We start from the raw sequence: 14,191 nt of genomic DNA on the forward strand, positions 1-14,191 counted from the left end.
GTATTTTGAAGTGCAGATGTCAAACACACACAAGAAAATTCATGTTCAATATATTGGAGTGAAAACTATTTTTAAGGATTTTTGACTGAAAAGGATTCTAGGGTACATTCATAAATATGAGAAGATATAATTTCATGCATTTGTTTAAATCAAGTTTTTAAAAACCCAGTAAAAGGTAAAGGTAGTCCCTGGGGGTCATTCCTGACCCATGGGGTAGAGTTACATCCCGACATTTACTAGGCAGACTATGTTTACAGGGTGGTTTGCCAGTGCCTTCCCCAGTCGTCTACACTTCATCTCCAGCAAGGTGGGTACTCATTTTACCGACCTTGGAAGGATGGACGGCTGAGTCAACCTTGAGCCGGCTACCTGAAACCGACTTCTGTTAGGATCAGATTCAGATTGTGAGCAGAGCTTACCACTCTGCGCCACAGGCTCCTTATAAAAACCCAGTAGAGTATATAATTAACAATTATTACAAAATGGTGAAAAAGTATGATTGTGACTGGTTGTCAGCCAAATGAATTACAACACATATCTAATGCAGCATAAGAGTAAAATATTTTCTGTACATAAAATTTTGCCAAGGAAATCTTTGTTAACTTTGTTCCTACAAACTTCAGTTAACTTTGTTCCTACAAACACTGCATACTTGCATGCTCCAGTGAATGTGTTTCCCATTTCTGACAAAGCAATTATAAAATGTGCACTCTTTTCTACATTCACAAGCAAAAAAATTCCTTGCATGAATGTGGAGCTGGAGCAAGTGATAGAAGCTTGGGGAATACATGTCCATCTTCCATTTCCCAACCCACTGTTTCAGAAGATGGTAGGGCAGTTTTCGGATTGGTGGCTCGCTGCCACACCACGGTTTGCTAGCTGAACCTGCAATCTCAGTGTGTCAGATGCAAGAGGCAGCGTTTTTGAATCTTGCAGGCTTTCCAAGTGCCACAACTCAGGCTTGGCTATCTATCATCAGACAGGAGATTCCATCAAAAGTAATCTCTGGTGAACAGGTCACACCCTCTGTCAACACTTCCACCAGGATTGCTTCACTGCCTGCCCTTAGCTTGCCACTAGTGTATGCGAGGAAAACTGACAGCATCATGAGCTCATGTTGTAATAACATCTTCTGTAGATCTACCTTCCTGCCCACGTGATGTGTAGTGATTCGGCACTGGAGTATATTTCTGTCCGCCTTCAGTCTGGATTATTTTGCCTCGGCTTCTGTCCTTACCTAGTAGAGGGATAAGAAGATCAGCACCCATGACGTATATCACGGATCGGGTCACTTTACCTTTGTAGACTGTCAGACACAAGTTTATCCTTCACAAAGCTGTTCTGTCGAATTTGTTTTCTTGTTGCCAAACCCCCTAGGTGTAGCATTCCAAAGGACATCATATGGAAGTCCTTGGGCAAACATGTCAAATCTCTGCAGAACCGGCACTCATCTTCATTAGCCCATTTCAGTCGAATGAGAGCGGTTCCATTGTGAATCACTTCCTCATCATCCCCAATCATGAGCAGTTCTCTTATTTTGGTTGAAATGTAGCTTCTAAGGTTGTATGACAAAGATCATCTGCTCAAAAGGGATATGGTTTTCATAACCTCTAAGATACTGCCTCCTTTTTTGCCTGTTGCATTTAGTCACTTTAGGCTGTGATCATGATCCATTTGGTTGAATTTCGGTTCCTCTGCTCCCTTTTCAAAAGTTACCTTTCATGAATTTCTCTTCAACTTCATCAGGTCACTGGTTTGTCTCAGCCAAGTACAGACCACTCCATCTGGCATAATTAGTGGAACTGGAAGAGTGGAAATATAGAAGCATGGTGTAGTGGTTAAGAGTGGTGGTTTGGAGCGGTGGACTCTAATCTGGAGAACTGGGTTTGATTCCCCACTTCTCCACATGAGCAGTTGACACTAATCTGGTGAACTGGGTCGGTTTCCCCACTCCTACATTCGAAGCCAGCTGGGTGACCTTGGGCTAGTCACAGCTCTCTCAGCCCCACCTACCTCACAGGGTGTCTGTTATGGGGAGGAGAAGGGAAGGTAATTGTAAGCTGGTTTGATTCTCCCTGGTTTTGATTCTCCCTTATAAAAACCAACGCTGCTACTTTCTTCTTCTCCTTTTCCTCCTCCTCCTCCCAAAGACCATAATCCTACACCCTGATGAACAGGAGTCGTAAATATACCATATTTATATTCTGCCCTTGTGCTAAAAGTTGACTTTTTCTCTGTGCTGAATATCAACGCATCTATTTAGTTATGACATTGGGTAGATAATATTCTTACCAGAGCACATAACTTGTGGATCGCCTGACTTTTAGGGATTCACTACTGTTTCCCTGAAGTCTGTCTGAATCTTGCTCTCATAGATTTGGCAGCAGCTGAGGAAGCCGTAATACTTGTTTGAGTGCGACTGTTTGCATATCTTAAGGCAGAAGTTGCCTAAAAATTAGTAAGCTATATTAAAATTATTTTAAGCATAGTTCCAACTAACACATTGTTTTAAAAGTTTGCACTTCCCAAAAAGGAACTTAGTCTTAGTATGTTCATTATATTTATGGGTGTCAGAAACACGGCAATAGACATAGAAATATCATTACCCTCCCTTTTGAGTTGGCGGACATTTTGTTTTTCATGGATTTTGATTTTTGGAACTTCAAAATATAGCTTGATAAACAAGAGATTCAGTTTCAGCATACTTGAACACTTTGGGAAAGTGATTTGACCTTTTCCCCTCACCTAATCATTATGAGTATTCATGGCTATTAGTCATGGATACTAGTCATGATGCATACCTATTCTCTCCAAAATCAGAGGAGCATGCCTATTATCTTGGGTGCTGTGGAACACAGGCAAGTTAATGATGCTGCAGTCGTCTTCCTTGTGGGCTTCCTAGAGGCACCTGGTTGGCCACTGTGTGAACAGACCGCTGGACTTGATGGGCCTGGGTCTGATCCAGCAGGGCTTTTCTTATGTTCTTATGTTCTTATGAGTGCTATCTAGCAATATATCCGAGAAATGTATTTATTTACTTTATTTATATCCCACCTTTTCCCCCAATAGAAATCTAAAACAGCTTACATCATCCTCCTCTCCTCCATTTTATCTTCACAACAACCCTGTGAGGTAGGTTAGGCTGAGAGTGAGTTACTGGCCCAGGGTCACCTAGCGAGTTTCCATGGCAGAGTGGGGATTCGAACCTGCATCTCCTAGATCCTAGTCTGACACTTTAACCACTACACCATGCTGGCTCTCAGTTATCTTAGTCTGAGTATCTAGTCTGAGTATTGAACTTGTAGCTCTGTTGCTGACTTTATCGGCAACTTTGGTTGAATTACCTTTTTAAGGAACAGGGTGATACCACTAACTAGCTTTGTGAGGCATTTTATGCACCCAGCACTGTAGGGTATACACGTTATCAATTCTGACAGCAAAACATGCTGGCAACCACAGCAATGCCCCAAACGAAATGTCCAGGTTATCACACAAAACCCATTCATTTCAATGGAGTTTAGAAAACATCCCAATGGACTGCGTTCCCTTTTCCATGTTACACTTATTCATAGTGATGTACACATATACAACAAGTTCAATTACAGTCATAATTAATTTAAAGTCATGCTTCCAAGCATCACAGAGTAAATATTTGTTTATCCCAGCTTATGCTGCTGGGGAACAAGTTGAAGACAGGCTGAAGATCAAAAATATCCTCCCTTCTCTTTTCCCACATGTGGAAACTGAAAACTTCCTGGTTCTATCTGTTGTAGTAGTTCTCTTGTATGAATTTCAAGAAGTGATTAAATAAAACCTTTCTGGTTTGGAACAAGCTGCAATTTATGAGGATGCCCAATAGGGTTCCCAGGTCGCCACCTATGGCCGGGGACTTCCTGGCAGCAGCCCAGGTTGCCTAGCGCTGCTCAGTAGACCAACAGGGGTGGTAACTGGGGGGATACGTGGTATTCCAATGCTGCAATGTCACTCTAAGCACAACCCCAGAAGTGACATTGTCGCACTGGCCCAATGCTCTAGGACACCACCACCACCACCCCGCCCAAATTCTATGGTAATATAGTTTGGGGGTGGAATCCTAAAGCGTTGTGCCAATGTGATGACATCATTTCCAGGGCTGTACCAGAAGTGACATGGCAGAGTCAGAATGCCAAGTACCGCCGTGCCCACGCTCCTGCCCACCTTCCGTCATCTGTCAGCATTCGACTGGCAACCCTAATATCCAAATCAGACAAACTCAAACTAACGGTAGTTTGTTTCTTGCCTACAAACCAGGATTCCAGACTATCGAATAATCTCAGTTTGTAGTAAATTTAGACTACAGCATTCGATTCAGGTTACACAATCCACTGCAGTTTGCTCCAACTCAGAAAGTTTTCATTCTCCATGCTGAAGGAACATGGAAGGTAGAGGGAAATGACGAGCCCATGGATGGCTGAGGCTGATTCTTGGACTAAACAAACCACAATTTGTTTGGTTATCTGAATGCAACCACAGAAATCCATTGACAGGATTGAGAGGGGAGTGAACACCTTCATGGAGGAGAGGGCTATCCATAGCTACTAGTCAAAAGGAATACTAGACACGATGCATACTTATTCTCTCCAGTATCAGAGAAGCATGCCTATTATATTAGGTGCTGGGAAACACAGGCAGGATGGTGCTGCTGCAGTCGTCTTGCTTGTGGGTTTCCTAGAGGCACCTGGTTGTCCACTGTGTGAACAGACTGCTGGACTTGATGGACCTTGGTCTGATCCAGTTTGACCTTTCTTATGTTCTTTATTTATATGTCTTTATATCTATATTTATATGTCTTTATATCTATGTTATACACGTGGTTCGAAAAACCAACAAAGGCCTGCTGTCATTTCATTTCAGTGACCTTTTCTTCTTTGAAGAAAGTCAATTTATTCATTAACATGTTTTTGTGCTTCTGACATTCCATCGACACCACCAGATTTTGTTTCCAGAGTTTTAGCAATAAAAACCTTCCACACCTTGTCTCCAAACGCCGCTGTTCAACTTTCACATGTCCTTTTATTTTTTCTCTCTTTATTTAATAGGTTACTATCCTACCAACTCTGAGCATGCTAGATGGTTTGCCAGTCAAACACTTAGCGATAAAATAAAATGGCATTCTAGCAACAGAAAGTCACATAAAAACATCACACCACAGCATAAAAGCCCACCATACCTGCCAGTCTGAGGAAGAGCAGGATAAATATCAAATCAACCATCAGCTAAAAATCAAAGAGAGCTTAAGAAGAGGGGAGGGAGCACACAAATAAATCAGTCAAAAGCTTGTGTGTGTGTGTGTGTTATGTGCTGTCCAGTCACTTCTGACTTATGGCAACCCAATGAATTAATGACCTTCAGAATATCCTATCCTTAACAGCCTTGCTCAGGTCTTGCAAACTGAGGGCTGTGGCTTCCTTGAGTGAGTCCATCCATCCCCTGCTGGGCCTTCCTCTTTTCCTGCTGCCTTCAACTTTTCTTAGCATTACTGGCCAGGTGTCAGAACACCTGGTGTAGAGAGGGAATTCCATAGGCAAAAATGAGTGGTGTGGTGGTTAGAGTGTCAGACTACGATCTGGGAGACCCAGGTGTGACTCCCTACCCCACTGAAGCTTGCTGGGTGACCTTGGGCCAGTCACACGCTCTCAACCTAGCCTACCTCACAGGGTTGTTGTAAGGATAAAATGGAGCAGAGAACAATATAAGCTACTTTTGGTCCCCAAGGGGTAGAATGCCGGGTACACGTGAAGTAAGTAAATAAGTAAATACTGTTCCAGAAGCTCTCCCAGGGCTTTGTCTTGGAGCCCAGCCAGCAGCAATGCAGATCCAGGAGGTGATGATGGCATAAGTCAAGCCTGTAACCCTTCTCCCACACTGCCGGCTGTGGTGGCATGAGGGTTGCCAGGTCCCTCTTTGCCACTGGTGGGAGATTTTGGGGGTGGAGCCTGAGGAGGGCGGGGTTTGGGCAGGGGAGGGACTTCAATACCATAGAGTCCAATTGCCAAAGCGGCCATTTTCTCCAGGTGAACTGATCTCTGTCGGATGGAGATCAGTTGTAATAGCAGGAGATCTCCTGCTAGTACCTGGAGGTTGGCAACCCTAGGTGGCACTGATGTAACCTCACCATGGTGGTTGCTGGGGTAGAGAACCAGCCCTGTGCACCAAGCATGCGTGCCACGGACGCCTCCCTCTGGTTTTGAGCTTCATTGGGATAATCGGCCCATTCATTTGTACTCAGAAACCAACAGCTGTTTCAAATGCCCTTCCAAGACAATCACAAAATTCAGAGAAACCACGTGTCCGATACCACCATCATTCAGCTCCCTTGTATCTTTCCAGCACCTTTGGCACGACTGCAGAATCCAACCAGATAGGTACTTCTCTGAAGCTGACAGAGCTACTACTTTCCATAGCTAGGGAAATGTTCAAAGCCAAAGAAAGCCCAACATTTTAAAACAACCTAATTGAGAAGCTTCTTGTTAATTTCAGCGTATGGTTTTACTTCTGGCCCTGATTTTGGCAACTCAGCTATACTTCAAAGTAATGATATGTAAATATGAATATTAACACACATCAATTAAGCTCCACCAGACAATCCAGACTGTGTTTAATAGACATCAGAATATACTGCTATTGTATCTCATTAGGCTGCTCTTGAATGCCAGCTAATTAATTTAATATTTTATCATCAGCCCATAATAACTTAATGTATTTTCCTTCCCGCTACAGTTGCATACAGCCACATGAGAAAGATTGATACAATTCAATTTAGGTTTGAGAGAGGATGGGATTCTTTTCAAAATGCTTGCCCTAGGGATTTTGCCTGCATTAATTCTAAATAGAGGCGATGTGCAGTGGTTGGACTAGGACTGGGACCTGGGTTCCAATCCCTGCTCAGCCAGGGAAGTTCACTGGAGGACCTTGTGCCAGTTATTTTCTCTCTCTCTCCCTCTCTCAAACTAAACTACCTCACAGGGTTGTCGTGAGGATTAACTGGAGGAGACGAGAATCATATGTGCCACCCCTGAGTTCTTGGAGGAAAGATGGGATAAAAAGTCAATAAACCATCAAAAATGTTTATCAGGGTTGCTCTGACCTGGAGGGCCCAGACTAGCCTGATCTCATCAGATCTTGGAAGCTAAGCCGGGTGAGCCCTGGTTAGTACTTGGATGGGAGACCACCGAAGTAGTCCCGAATTGCTACTGCGAAGAAGCAGCCAATGGCAAACCACCTCTGAGCATCTCTTGCCTTGAAAACCTCATGAGGGGTCACCATAAGTCAGCTGCGATTTGACAGCACTTTCTACCACCATTTACCAGTCAGACCCTGTTTTCTGTTGCCTGTCCCTAATAAGCACTCTCCTTATTTCATCCCTGTCTTTTGGGGACAACTAGCTGACAATTTAATATGACTTCCTAGCAATGTCATCGTTTAGAGATCTATCCTCACCTGCAAGCCTCTAAAAGGAAAATATCTGAATAAAGGTGGTTGCATCTCCAGTGAGCGTACACACGTGGGGGTGCATGAGATGCTACGGTTCCATACTATTTCATCCACTACAGCTGCAATTTGAACCATTATTTTTATTTATTTAGATATTTCTAAGCTGCCCTTTCAGAGTCCTGCTTGAGGCAGCTTCAATTAAAAATATCACAATATCAAAACAAACCATTAAAACTGGACAAAAGCAGCATTTAAAGTGTCCTACTACTGAAGAAGACTATTAGAAAACTGGTAAAATAAAATCCCTAATTAAAAGCCTGGGTAAAAAGATGTGTTTTGGTCTGGTGCCTACAACCCCCTCCCCCCCAAAAAAAACTAATGTCATTTATGTGTGGTCGCTGTAACCTCCTTTATTCCCTGTTTCAGCCAGGATCTAACTTTTCAGTATGCACAATATCCCATTCCTTGGTAGCTCGACATTGTTCCAACGCAAAACCAACCCGGGTCCTCCCGTTCCTCTGTTAATCGGACTTTTCCTTCTCCCCTGAGCTCAGCCCGGCTCAAGTTTCCATGCAGATGGCAAGCAGGGGAAACACAGAAGATTGGCTTCTCTCACAGCCAATCACAAAGCAGTGTGTAAAGAGGCAAAGCAACCAGCGGAAAATGCCATGGTTGCTTAATTTGCGTAAACAGCAAGCAATTGGCATAATATGCAAAAGCTTTGGAGGAGTGGTATATAGGGCAATCCTGGTGGAACGCTGGGACCAGGTCTGGCTTCACTCAAGTGAAGTTAAAAATCATCAGGGAGGGTCTGAAAACACACCAAGTTGCTTTGCTGTAAACTAACCTTGAGTGTATTTTTTTTAATTTTACTTCATTTGTGCCCCACCTTTCTCCCCAATGTGGATCCGAAGTGGCTCACAATATTCTCCTCTCCACCACTTTAACCTAACAGCAACCCTGCAAGGTAGGTTAGGCTGAGGGTATGTTGTAACTGGCCCAAGGTCACCCTGCAATGTTCCATGGCAGAGTGGGCATTAGAACCTTAGTCTCCCAGATCTTAATCTGACACTCTAACCACTATACCACACCAGCTCTCAATGCAACCATACAGAATCTAGCCTTCCCATCATGGTCTTTGATAAGGGGGAATAAAGGCCATGGGGAAGCCTGCCTTTCTGAACACAGAAGCCAGCTCATTTTTCACCTCCTCATGGGACTCCAGGGCCATAATGTAAGCTGGGATGTGTTCTCCCAAATGACAACCCTCAAAGCTGCATCAGTCATATGTCCAGTGCCCCCAGGGACAAGCCCTGCAACAGTTGGAAAGTGAACGCTGGAGTCTGGGCTGTTTCCCAGCTGCTGAGAGCTCCTTCCCTTCCATCAGCCAGCCAGCCCAGAGATCTCTCAGGTGTGCCTTGTGGGTCTGCGTGCCAGGGGACTTGTTCTTTGTAGAACGGATAAAAAGGTCCCTGCCAAGGAAACTCGCAGCCCGGCCTTCCGCACCTGTATGGATACTGTCAAACTGCACAGCTCTCCGAGAACCATGTGGAGCTAAAAAACAACAATTGGCACATAGCAACTGCCCAACCCTGGTTTGCTTGGAAAGCCCAGCGTTTGTCCATCAGGCAGGTTGGAAAGAGAAGAACCCACCTCTTGTTTTCCATTCAAAAAGGCTTTGTTTTGTTGGGACTCGGGGGAGACAAACAGGTTTCTCACTGGATAGCTACGTCTCTGTTTCACAAAGAATGCTTCCTGAGGTCAAAGAGGCGGAGGAGGAGGAGGCTGGACTATCCAGTTTCTGGTGCCCGGTTACATCATTCCGTACATTTCCATACAAGCCTTCTTAAGTGCATTGTTTTCTATTAATTTAGGGCACCTCTCAATTAGCAGGTGCCCCATGGCGCAGAGTGGTAAGCTGCAGCACTGCAGTCAAAGCTCTGCTCACAACCTGAGTTCAATCCCGACAGAAGATGGTTTCAGGTAGCCAGCTCAAGGTTGACTCAGCCTTCCATCCTTCCAAGGTTGGTAAAATGAGTATCCAGCTTGCTGTGAGTAAAGTGTAGACGACTGGGGAAGGCAATGGCAAAATACCCCATAAACATAGTCTGCCTAGTAAATGTCGGGATGTAACGTCACCCCATAGGTCAGTAATGACCCAGTGCTTGCACAGGGGACTACCTTTACCTCAATTAGCAGCTTCCTCCAAATAAAGCCATGATTGAACCAGAGAGTTCTAGAGCTGGAAGAGGCCTTATAGGTGATCTAAGTCCAGTCCTCACTGCAGAAAGTCCAAACCTTGAACAGAACTGTCTGCAGCCATATGCATGACTACTAGGGGGATCTGGAGATCTCCTGGAATTACAACTGTTCTCCAGACAACCCTCAGTTCCTCTGGAGTAAGTGGCTGTTTTGGAGGGTGGATTCTATGACATTATACTCTGCGGAGCTCCCTTCCTTCCTCAAACTCCACCTTCCCCAGGCTCCAACCCCAAATCTCCAGGAATTTCTCAGCTTGGAGTCGGCAACCCTAATGAGCACGCAGATCAAGGGTTACGTTTCTGCACTGAAGCAGTTCTTTGGGGACAACGGAGATTTTCTGTACGTAGCAAAAGCGTGTTTTATCTATTTATTTTAGAACATTTTAAAGCCACCTTTCCACCCCACTTTGGATTCCCAAGGCAAAGAACAATAAAAACATCAAAACAAGATTAAAAACACATACTAATATATAAACATAATTAAAACAACACACATAAACACATGAATGGGAAAAGGGGTCACTGAAACTCAAGTGGGGTGCGCCACACAAAACAAAAGAAGTCTCCACCTGCTGGCAGAAGATAATAATAGAGGGAAACAGAGGAATCTCCCTGGGGAGGGAATTCCTATAATTTTGGTGCCAAGACTGAGAAGGCCCTTTCTCAGTTTGCCACCTATCTAGCCTCAGATGGCAGGGACACCCAAAACAGGGCTTCCAAAGTTGCCTGTAGTGGTCAGATGCATTCATATGGGAGCGGGTGGTCCTTTGTGAGCAAGACCAGTAGTGGGTGCTGGGAATACTCAGCCCTGCACAACTGGCAGATGATCCACTGCCAAAACAAGGGGTGGTCAATTAAGGGGGCTCCATCTGGCAAGGCCAGACCAACCCAAGGCCACAGCATCATCTGATGCCCATACTGGCTGCCAGGGTCCCAACCCCATCGTGCGAAGCAGCTTCACAGGGTAAGGCAGTGGACGCCGAGAGCAAGAGAGAACAAGGGGGCTGTGCAAATAGGAAGAGATGCCCCCTCTGCTTCCTCCCACTGGCTTTCCTGTTGATGGCCTCCATGAAGGACTTAGTCCCAAAGTCCATCAGGCTAAGGGGTCACCTAGCCCAGCATCCTGTGTCCAACAGTGGCCAGCCAAGATGCCTCCAAGAAACCTACAAATATATCATAAAGCCTTTTCCACTAGCCCCCCAGCAAAGGTAGTCTGCCTTTGAACATGGAGGTTTCACTTGGCTATTGTGACCAGCCGCCATTGACAGACTTCTCTTCCCATGAATTTTGTCTAACCTCCATGATAAGAACCTAATAATTACCTTGCTAGATCAGGCCAGGCCTCTGCTCAAATTGCCTAGCCTGGCAAAAAGAGTAATGGATGCTGTTAATAGGGAGAGATGAGGTTACAGTAATCCAGACAGGCATTGTTCTCTGGGTAAATCTACCTGGAGCAGCCCACTCATTATCCTGATTAGAATGGCACACCAGTAGAACCAGGCAGAAGAATCCAGACCAAAGCTTGCTGGGTTGCAGTCAATACAGCACGGATCCTGCATGGATACAAAAATAAGAATCCTGCTAGAACTAGTATAATTAAAATAACAACCACTCTCAGCGAACAAAGAACAACAAAATACCCACTGAGAAACAAATACACATCTGAGAATAATCACATCTAATGTAGCTCCTTATTACTCAACACGACAAGCTTGCCAAAATCGAGCAAAAGGGCCCACTATTAGGTTAAAAATCATCTTTTGCTTATGAGATTCCTTCCTCAATTGTACATGTGTATGCAGTTTTACTAATAGAGTGCTGTACCTTATTTTATTAAGCTACCCTGTTAGTGATGGATAGATTTCCATTTAGGAGATTTTTGCAGATAACAACATGTTGCCCACTAATTGTCTCTTTGATGCATCCACACAATCTCTTTTATTAGCTAGTAATATAATTTCAGGACTTAGTACAGGATGTGAAACTTCTCGATGTTTAATTACATTTGTCCAATTTTTCGTAATATGCCAAGAGTCTGGTTTAAAACCTGCTTTATCCGTCTTCCATCTCCGTCTCCATTTGCAGCTCAAAAGGCTGGCTTTCCTCCTATTACTTATCCCACCCTTCTTCCAAGGATCTCAGGGCAGCGCACAAGGTTTCCCCCTTCCTCGATTTTTTCCACACAACAACCCTATGTGGTAGGTTAGTCTGAGAGAGAGTAGGCCAACATCCCTGAGGGAGCTTCATGGAAGGAGGGAGGATCATTTGAACCCAGAGCTTCTCACTCCTGGTCTCAACACTCTGTACCACACTGGTTCTCATTTCCAACTGCCAGCAGTCAGGCTGCAGGGAGAAGAGGAATAGGGTTCCCGACTTCCAGGTGGGGCCTAGAGATCTCCCAGAATTACAACTGATGGCATTTATCAGATCCCCTGGATAAAATGGTTGCTTTGGAGAGTGGGCTCTATGGCAGGGGTGCCAAACGTAAGGCCTGCAGGCCGGATGCAGCCCCTTGACAGCTCTTATATGGCCAACGAGCCGGCTGAGACAGCCGCCACCACCCCACTCCTGATCTGGGCTGGCGAGGCATGGCTGGCCCGACCAAGTGACAATGATGTCATATCCGGTCCTCGTAACAAATGCGTTGAACACCCCTGCTCTACGGCATTATAACCTGCTGAGGCCCCTCCCCTCCACAAACCATGCCTTCCCCAGGATCCACCCTCAAACCTTCAGGAACTTCCCAACCCAGAGTCGGCAACCCCAGCCGTAATGCTGTTTGACCTGCTGCCCTCACTAAGCCTCAGACCAAAAGAACACGATAAAACTATTTATATATATATAACTTCATATTTTATGCTCATCTGAGGACCTTGTCCAGTTAGTATGCAGGGAGTCACAGTACTGTTAAGTATTAGGAATGACAAAAAGCATAATGGTTCGATCCCAGCACTGCACAAGGATCCGAAGGAAAACACTGACTTGTCCCCCGAAAACATTTGCTGAACCAACCTGCAATTAGACCCTGCGGAACCGCTGTGGCATGATAAACCAGGAAGGTCCAGCTGGGATTTTGCAGAACTCCATGACCTCATTCATTATTCACATGAAAAACAGGATCCCTGCTCCTTAAGGATTCACTTACAAGGGAATTAATAAATTGACGGGAGGGCCCTCCTGAGTACTAATTAGGGAGGCAAGAAACTCCCAAACCTTCCCTTTCAGCCTGGGAAGAGCACGCTGGGGTCAGGCGGCAAACTCAAATCTCGCTGCCCAAAAGGTGCACAGACAGCTCTTTGTCCTCATGCAACTTACATATTCTGTGGTGAACCCTTCTCCAGTAGGAACATAAGAACATAAGAAAAGCACTGCTGGATCAGACCGAGGCCCATCAAGTCCAGCAGTCTGTTCACACAGTGGCCAACCAGGTGCCTCTAGGAAGCCCCCAAACAAGACGACTGCAGCAGCACCATCCTGGCTGTCTTCCACAGCACCTAAGATAATAGGCATGCTCCTCTGATCCTGGAGAGAATAGGTATGCATCATGACTAGCATCCATTTTAACTAGTAGCCATGAATACCCCTTTCCTCCATTAACAAGCCCACTCCCCTCTTAAAGCCTTCCAAGTTGGCAGCCATCACCACATTGTGGGGCAGGGAGTTCCACAATTTAACTATGTGTTGTGTGAAAAAATACTTCCTTTTATCTGTTTTGAATTTCTCACCCTCCAGCTTCAGCAGATGACCCCGTGTTCTAGTATTATGGGAGAGGGAGAAAAACTTCTCCGTGTCCACTCTCTCCAAACCATGCATAATTTTATAGACCTCTATCATGTCTCTCCTCAGCCGCCTTCTTTCCAAGCTAAACAGCCCTAAGCGTTCGAACCGTGCTGAACTGTTAGGGAGATCATGAATGTGAGAAACGCATGCAGAAGATTAATCCGCTAACATTTCTTTAGCACCTGAAGATCTACAGGGCAACTTGGCCGACCAACACAATAGCCTCAGAATAGAAATAAGCTAAAATAGGGTTGTGAGGACATCTCTGAGCCCACAAAAGCATCCAGATCACTGGCAGAGTAATGTTCCAGAGGGTAGAACAATTGGGGTATTTGCTGGGGCCACAAGAACTTCACAGGACATGGTGCAATGTGAGAATTTTTCCAGTTTGCCTGCCCTCCCCAACAGCTCCTCCAGGCTAAGCAGGTCCCCAAGAGCTTTCTCGGAGGGCCTCTGAAATCCTTCATACCAGTCAGGACCACCTACTCCCTTATGACCCCACCTGACCACTACAGTAAACTTTGGAGGCTCTGCTTTGGGTGCCACCACCTTCTGAGATCAGCAACCCAGGAAGCTCTTCCGAAATTGGCATTACATGTTTTCTAAAGGTCACACCTTCCATCGTCATGTAGTAAGGCAAAGCCAAGAACCTCTTTTGTGTTCACTGCTCCTTGCTG

At 45.2% G+C, this 14,191-nt stretch overlaps 1 protein-coding gene across 1 annotated transcript in view; it reads right to left on the reverse strand.

The window, feature by feature from the left end:
- PAK3 (p21 (RAC1) activated kinase 3) overlaps positions 1-11,204 on the reverse strand; it is a 116,237-nt gene extending 105,033 nt beyond the window's left edge. Inside the window, exon 1 of the mRNA XM_056859142.1 lies at positions 11,183-11,204. The gene's annotated coding sequence lies outside the window, so the exon portion shown is untranslated. The remainder of the gene's footprint in view (positions 1-11,182) is intronic.
- Positions 11,205-14,191: the final 2,987 nt, after the last annotated feature.

This window comes from Euleptes europaea, chromosome 13, assembly GCF_029931775.1.
Source record: "Euleptes europaea isolate rEulEur1 chromosome 13, rEulEur1.hap1, whole genome shotgun sequence".
NCBI classification, from domain to species: domain Eukaryota; kingdom Metazoa; phylum Chordata; class Lepidosauria; order Squamata; family Sphaerodactylidae; genus Euleptes; species Euleptes europaea.